The sequence below is a fragment of the Hibiscus syriacus genome, unplaced genomic scaffold (genome assembly GCF_006381635.1).
Source record: "Hibiscus syriacus cultivar Baekdansim isolate YM2019G1 unplaced genomic scaffold, ASM638163v2 tig00109926_pilon, whole genome shotgun sequence".
NCBI classification, from domain to species: Eukaryota; Viridiplantae; Streptophyta; class Magnoliopsida; order Malvales; family Malvaceae; genus Hibiscus; species Hibiscus syriacus.
The window spans coordinates 343,769-351,416 of NW_024062532.1; positions in this window are offsets into that span (position 1 = coordinate 343,769).

Below are 7,648 nucleotides of genomic sequence, written 5' to 3' on the forward strand. Positions count from 1 at the left end.
AACAAAAAAAATAGGCGTCTTCAAATATCAATAATGCAAATGCTTTTGAACTGGCACGCCGTTAGAAAGTCTTGAGTGTAGCTTCTGTCAAAAGGATCTCCAAAATTGTGATGTTGCTTAAGAGTGTGAAGCTACTTCTAAACTCCCAAATCTACATCATTGGATGCCCTAAACCAATATTGAATCTCATGTGCATTCAATTTCTCTCCTGGTTGTTTCAATCGAGACTCATTAACCTTTAATCTCAATCTTGATCGTCAACTATCGCTGTTACTAACCATATCAGAAGCTCTTTCCACATCCAAAATCAATTCAGAACCTTCACCATGCACGAATTCTGAATTTAAAACTCAAGCCGCCCTTTACAGGTTTTCAACTTGAGACCTCATTTGGTTCCAAGACGCCCTTTTCGGGTTTTCATCTTGAACCCTCCTTTTATTTCTCTTTTTTTCATTTTTCTCTTTTTTCATTTTCCATTTTTTCTTCTTTTTCTTCTTTTCGTTTTTTCCATCATTTTTCTTTTTTTCTCATTTTTTTCTTATTTTTCTTCTTCTCATTTTTATTTTTATTATTATTTTTTCATTTTTTCATTTTTTTCTCTTTTTATTTCTTCTTCAAGAGAAATATCTCTTAACAGCGTCGGAATTCACTGGTTATGGTAATTCTGATCCGTCCATTTCAGTTAGGACTAGAGCTCCCCCAGAAAAGGCCTTCTTGACAACATAAGGTCCTTCCCAATTGGGCATCCATTTTTCTCTGAAATCCTTCTGAATAGGCAAAATTCTTTTAAGCACCAAATCTCCCTCATGGAATTCTCGAAGGCGAACTTTCTTACCATGTGCCCGTATCATACGTTTTTGGTACATCTGACCATGACAAATAGCTTTCAATCTCTTTTCTTCAATCAGATTCAATTGGTCATATCTAGCCTGTACCCACTCATTGAGCTTTACCTCTGACAAAATCCGAAGTGAGGGAATTTCCACCTCAATAGGTAAGACAACTTCTATCCCATAAACCAAAGAAAATGGAGTTGCCTCAGTTGAAGTCCGTACTGAAGTTCGATAAGCAAACAGAGCAAAGGGAAACTTCTCATGCCAATCCTTATAGGTCTCAGTCATTTTCTCTATGAGTCTTTTGATGTTTTTATTAGCCGCCTCTACCGCCCCATTCATCTTTGGGCGATAAGTGGTGGAATTATGATGCTTTATTTTGAACTGTTTACATACCGAGTCCATCATCTTATTGTTTAAATTCAACGCATTATCGGAGATAATCCTCTCTGGTAAACCATATCTACAAATGATCTCCTTCTTTAAAAATTTGCATATTGTAGACTGGGTAACATTTGCGTAAGAAGCCGCTTCTACCCACTTGGTGAAATAATATATGGCTACCAGAATGAAGCGATGACCATTTGAAGCTTTGGGCGAAATTTTTCCAATAACATCCATTACCCACATTGAGAATGGCCACGGAGCTGTCATTACGTGCAACGGATGAGGAGGAGTATGTATCATATCTCCATAAATCTGACACTTGTGACATTTTCGGGCATAATTGATACAATATGTTTCCATAGTTGACCAATAATACCCAAATCTCATAATCTGCCTAGCCATAGCATGCCCATTAGCATGGGTACCACATATTCCTTCATGCACTTCTTCAAGAATCAACTTGGCTTCTTTCGTGTCAACACATCTTAACAAGACCTGATCCAGACTTTTCTTGTATAGAGTCTCACCATCAAGCACATACCCTGATGCCATTCTTCTAATGGTTCTCTTATCATTCTTAGTGGCCTGTTCTGGATAACTCTGATACTTTATATATTGCAAGATATCATAATACCAGGGGTTTTGTCTCCCATTCTCCTCTGAGCTGGTATATTACCAAAGCTGAATCCCCATACACCTTGAGCATTTTTACTTTGCATTCAACAGCAGCTCTAAGACCCAGAACACAAGCTTCATACTCGGCCATATTGTTTGTACAATCAAAATTAAGCCGACTGGTGAAAGGATAATGCTCTCCCTCTGGTGAGACCAAAATTGCCCCGATTCCATGTCCCATGGCATTTGAAGCACCATCGAAGTTCAACTTCCAATATTTGCTAGTGGACGCAACTGCTTCTTCTACCGAAATAGCCATTAAATCTTCATCTGGGAAATCAAAGCTCAACGACTCATATTCTTCCGAGGCCATGCTTGCAATGAATTCCGCTATAACACTTCCTTTGATTGCCGTCTGGTTTACATACTGGATGTCAAACTCGGACAATAAGATCTGCCAGTGAGCTAATCTTCCAGATAATGCACACCCATTAAATATTTCAAGGGATCAAGCTTCGATATAAGCCAAGTAGTATGATACAACATATATTGTCTAAGCCTGCGGGTAGCCCATACTAAAGCGCAACACAACTTTTCAATGGGTGAGTATCTTGTCTCACATTCAGTGAACTTCTTGCTGAGATAATAAATAGCTCTTTCTTTCTTCTCAGTTTGGTCACGTTGCCCCAGCACATACCCCATTGAATTTTCATAAACTGACAAATAAAGAATCAAGGGTTTGCTTGAAATGGGTGGCGCTAAGATTAGAGTGCTCGACAAATATCTTTTCACTGCTTCAAAAGCTCTTTGACAATCCTCACTCCATTCCCCTGAGTTATTCTTGCGAAGAAGGTGGAATATGGGATCACACTTTCCCGTCAGCTGTGAAATAAATCGAGCTATATAATTCAATCTCCCCAAAAATCCTCTGACTTCTTTTTGTGTTCGTGGGGGTGGCAAGTCTTGAATAGCCTTTACTTTATCTGGGTCTATTTCAATTCCTTTTTGGCTTACTACGAAACCCAACAGCTTCCCAGATGTCACCCCAAAAGTACATTTATTTGGGTTGAGTTTTAGCTGGCATCTTCTTAGTCTTTTAAAGAGTTTTCTCAAATTCCCAATATGTTCTTCCTCTGTCTTAGCTTTGACAATCATATCATCGACATAAACTTCTATCTCTTTATGCATCATGTCATGAAATAATGTCACCATGGCCCTTTGATATGTTGCCCCTGCGTTCTTCAGTCCAAACGGCATTACTTTATAACAAAACGTTCCCCACATGGTAACGAACGTCATTTTTTCCATATCTTCAGGGTTCATCTTAATTTGATTGTAGCCAGAGAAACCATCCATAAAAGAGAACAAAGAATTTCCAGCAGTATTATCCACTAGCGTGTCTATATGTGGCAAAGGAAAATTATCTTTTGGACTAGCTCGGTTGAGATCTCTGTAGTCGACACACATTCGAACTTTCCCATCCTTCTTCGGTACTGGGACAATATTCGCCACCCATTCAGGATATTTAGCCACTTTAAGAAATCCAGCATCAAATTGTTTCTTCACTTCCTCTTTAATCTTGAGCAGCATCTCGGGTCTCATTCTTCTCAGTTTTTGTTGTACCGATTTACATTCAGGCTTTATTGGCAGTTTGTGAACAACCAATTCTGTATCTAAACCCGGCATATCTTCATATGACCAAGCAAACACATCCTTGTATTCTTGAAGCAATTCTATCAAATCTTGTCGACCTCCAACTGACAGAGTGGTTCCAATCTTTACTTCTCTCTTATTCTCATCTGTTCCCAAATTCAAAATCTCAGTAGGCTCTTTATGAGGCAGAATCTGCTTATCTTCATTCTCCACCATTTTTATCAATTTAGAAGGTAGTTCACATCCCTCATCATCATCACAATCCTCGATTTCCCCTTGACATATAGGCTTCTCGAAATCAATCTCCGGGTCAGGGTCATTAGCATTCATATTATTGATATCTGAGCTTCTGAAAAAAATAATGAAAGAGAAGATATATATACATATATACATATAGGAGGATATTTTCCCATATAAATAAATAGAAATAAATAAATACATACATTATACAACAAAGAATGAATGAATGAATGAAATGAATAGAATAATGTTTGCCATTTGGAACTAACAGAATGCATCTTTTATTGAAAGCAAGAAAAAACAAACAACTTAACCCTTTACATAAAATCACCTATTGCCCCAGGGTATGAACAACAGGGAGAAAGTTCCAGTGCATTACTCTGTAACAGATTTGTAAACTACAGGCAGTTCTTCCGCGGTCCAATTGTTCAACACGAAGCACTGCGGTGCAGGATAAATGCACATAGCTCTCATTTCCTCAAATTTATTATCAGTTATAACGTCAATGCCTAAATCTCCCAAGGCATCCTCAACCATCACCTCAGTGTTCCTTGAATTCTCTTGAAACATATGTCCCTCAGATATGAAAATGCTGCTCAACGGCGGAAGGTCATGGGTTCCCAGCTAATGTCTTCACCAACCAATCTAGCCTTTCTCGTTTCCTGACCCTTCTGAATTCCCATCAGCTTATCCTTTGGAGTTGGTCGATACCCCAAACCAAACCGATCTCTTTTAGTAACAGGGCATATTGGATTCATCGGTCCTTGCAACTGACTTCCTAACCCTTTTTCAACTTTTGCTCCTTTTCCAAGAGTCAATTTAAGCCCCATCTTGGTACAGTTTGACAATCGAGGCTTTGGTATCTTCATACCCTCAGCAACGAACGTAGCATTGACAAACTCCAACGATCTGAAAGAACATTCGACGGCTTGCTCATCAACTTCAATATACAGAGCAGTAGTAGAAACAGAAGCAATGATGTCCTCTTCAGCGTGAATACATACCAACCTTCCATCAATTACAAATTTCAGTCTCTGGTGCAATGTGGACGGGACTGCACCGGCCTGATGAATCCAAGGCCTTCCCAACAAATAATTGTACGTAGGCATAATGTCCATTACAAGAAATTCCACTTCATAAGTTGCTGGACCAATAGTCAGAGGAACATCAATCTTGCCCAACACTTCTCTTTTAGTCCCATCGAAAGCTCGAACCACACTTTGACATGCTCTCATAAGTGTACTATCTAATGGAAGCTTCTTCAGAGTCACTAAGGGCATCACATTCAAAGCCGAACCATTATCAACCAAAACCCGGGACAACACATGCCCTTTACACTTAACTGTGATGTGCAAAGCCTTCTGACTACCAACCATCCCAGAAGGGATTTCATCCTCAGAAAAAGATAAAAAATTATCAGCTTGTATATTGGAAACTAACCGGTCCAACTTTTTAATGGGCAACTCTTTAGGAATAAAAGTCTGGTTCAAAACCTTTAACAGAGCATTCCTATGGGCCTCTGAACTCAAAAGTAATGATAAAACAGAAATGCGAGCATGCAACTTGTGTAACTGTTCCACAACACTGTACTCACTGTGTTTCAGAAACTTCAAAAATTCTACCGCTTCACTCTCGGTTACTGGTTCATTGATAACAGGCTTATCTTCTTATATCTGCACATCAATCTTTTTCCCCTTATCAACTGTAACCTTCTTCTCAGACTCTTAAGGTGGATTAAGAGAATAACACCTACCGCTTCTAGTAAAGCGTCCCACCTCATCTACTTTCTCATTCTCTTTTGTTACATCTCCCATCTGGCAATCATATCTCCAAGGCACTTGTTTATTATCCCGATATGGGAATGGAGATGGAGGTGTAATAACCACTTTCGGGGCTACCTTCTCAGCAACTCGATTCTTGTGAGTAATAATTAGGGGACAACTGGCATTGTATACCCCTTTAGATGATCCTTTTGAAGTGTAAACTTCCGCTTCCTCTTCTTCAGCAATCTCTCTAAAAAAACTCAATTTCTTTACTGTCCATCATGTCTTGTACCAAAGATAGGAAGTCAGGACATTGCTGAATACTGTGTCCTTCACTGTTATGATACATACATACCTCTCCATTGTTAAACTGTTCACCCATCAAACTGGGCTTCAACAATCCTACCTTGACCATTTGGCACCACACCCAACTCATGGGTGATACTACCTCACTAACATTCCTTACAATTCTCTTTCATTTCTCTTCAGTAATCGCGTTAACTCCTGCCCCTGCATGGCTTGGCAACGGATTCTGAGCTATATTCGACTGCTCACTGTCACCAAAGTTGATGACATTCCTCGTTCTCAAAGCTTGGACAACCTTCTTAAAAGCAGTACAATTCTCAATGAAATGCCCAGGATTCCCTGTATGGTACTCACACTGAGCACTAGCATCATACCATTTGGGAAAAAGAGGTTGCATTGGAGTCACATGATACGGCGAAACCACATGCCGATCATACAAAATCTGAAACAATTCCTTATAAGTCATCGGAATTGGATCTAATTGAGGCCTCTCTCTCCTTTGGTCCCTTGCCCCTTGTCTATTGTCATTTTGTGTTGATGGCCCTGCTCCTTGAGGACGGTAAACAATGATGTTATTAGAATCGTACTGCCTCACATTACTGACTTCATTTTCCTTTTTCCTCGTTGGTGGCCTCTTACTAGACTCTCCTCCCTCGAGCTTCCCACTCTTAACAGCCATTTCAATCATTTCTCCCGCCGTAACTACATCAGTAAAACTTCGATAAGGATTACCGATAAGATGCGAGAAAAAAGGAGCCTTTAAGGTGTTGACAAAAAGCATATTTGTTTCCTCCTCTTCCAATGGCGGGTGGACTTGCACCGTTACATCTCTTCATCTTTGAGCATATTGTCTAAAACTCTTGTTAGACTTCTTTTCCATTCCTTGCAACATCATCCTGTTAGGCCTAACATCTTTTACATGTTTGTATTACTCAAGAAATGACTTAGCCAAGTCTTCCCACGATTTGATATTAGCTCTACTCAGCTGATTATACCACCGGATTGCTGAGCCAGTTAAGCTTTCCTGAAAGTAGTGTATCAACAATTGATCGTCCCCTATGTATCCGGTCATCTTCCTACAAAATATCGTGATATGCGCAGAGGGACACCTGGTACCATCAAACTTCTCAAAGTCAGGAACTTTGAACTTTGGAGGTAAAACCAACTCCGGAACTAGACTTAATTCCTTTGCGTCGAATCCATAGACACTGGTATCTTCCTTTATGGCTCTGACCTCTCTTTCTAACTGCTTTCGTTTCTCTTCCAATAGATTGTTTTGGTGCTTCTTAGCTTCTTCATCAAGGTCTGAAACTTGATGATATTGATGTTCTTTCTGATATGAACTAGATCCAAGCTGTACGTTAACAGAAGCACCGACTGGATTAATGTGCACCTTCCCGACATGTGCAGGGGTCCCTTGAATGTTCTGAGATTATTCTGGGGTTAACACTGGATGATGAAGTGGGTCCTCAGTTACACCTTCTGGCATAGGGCTTTTCCCATGTTCTGGATTTCTTCCTTCCAACATACTCGCAAACTTGGCAAACATCTCCTTTTGGGCATTCATCATATCTTCTTATATTTTCTTGATATTATCTTGTAACTCCACTTGAGCCTTCTCAATTTGGGCAAGTTTGTCCTCCATAACTTTCTTCCTGGTTCTGTAGGTATGCTTGGGATTTTCCAGTATTACTCTGTCACAGAGTCATTTTGTTATCGCTGATATTTATTAATGAATATGAAATATATGATTATGAATGAATAAAATGCGATGCAAAAATTAATTGTATTAAAAATGCATATGCAAAATGCAGGGTGTTGATCCTGGAACGACTCCTTAGAACAACTCTT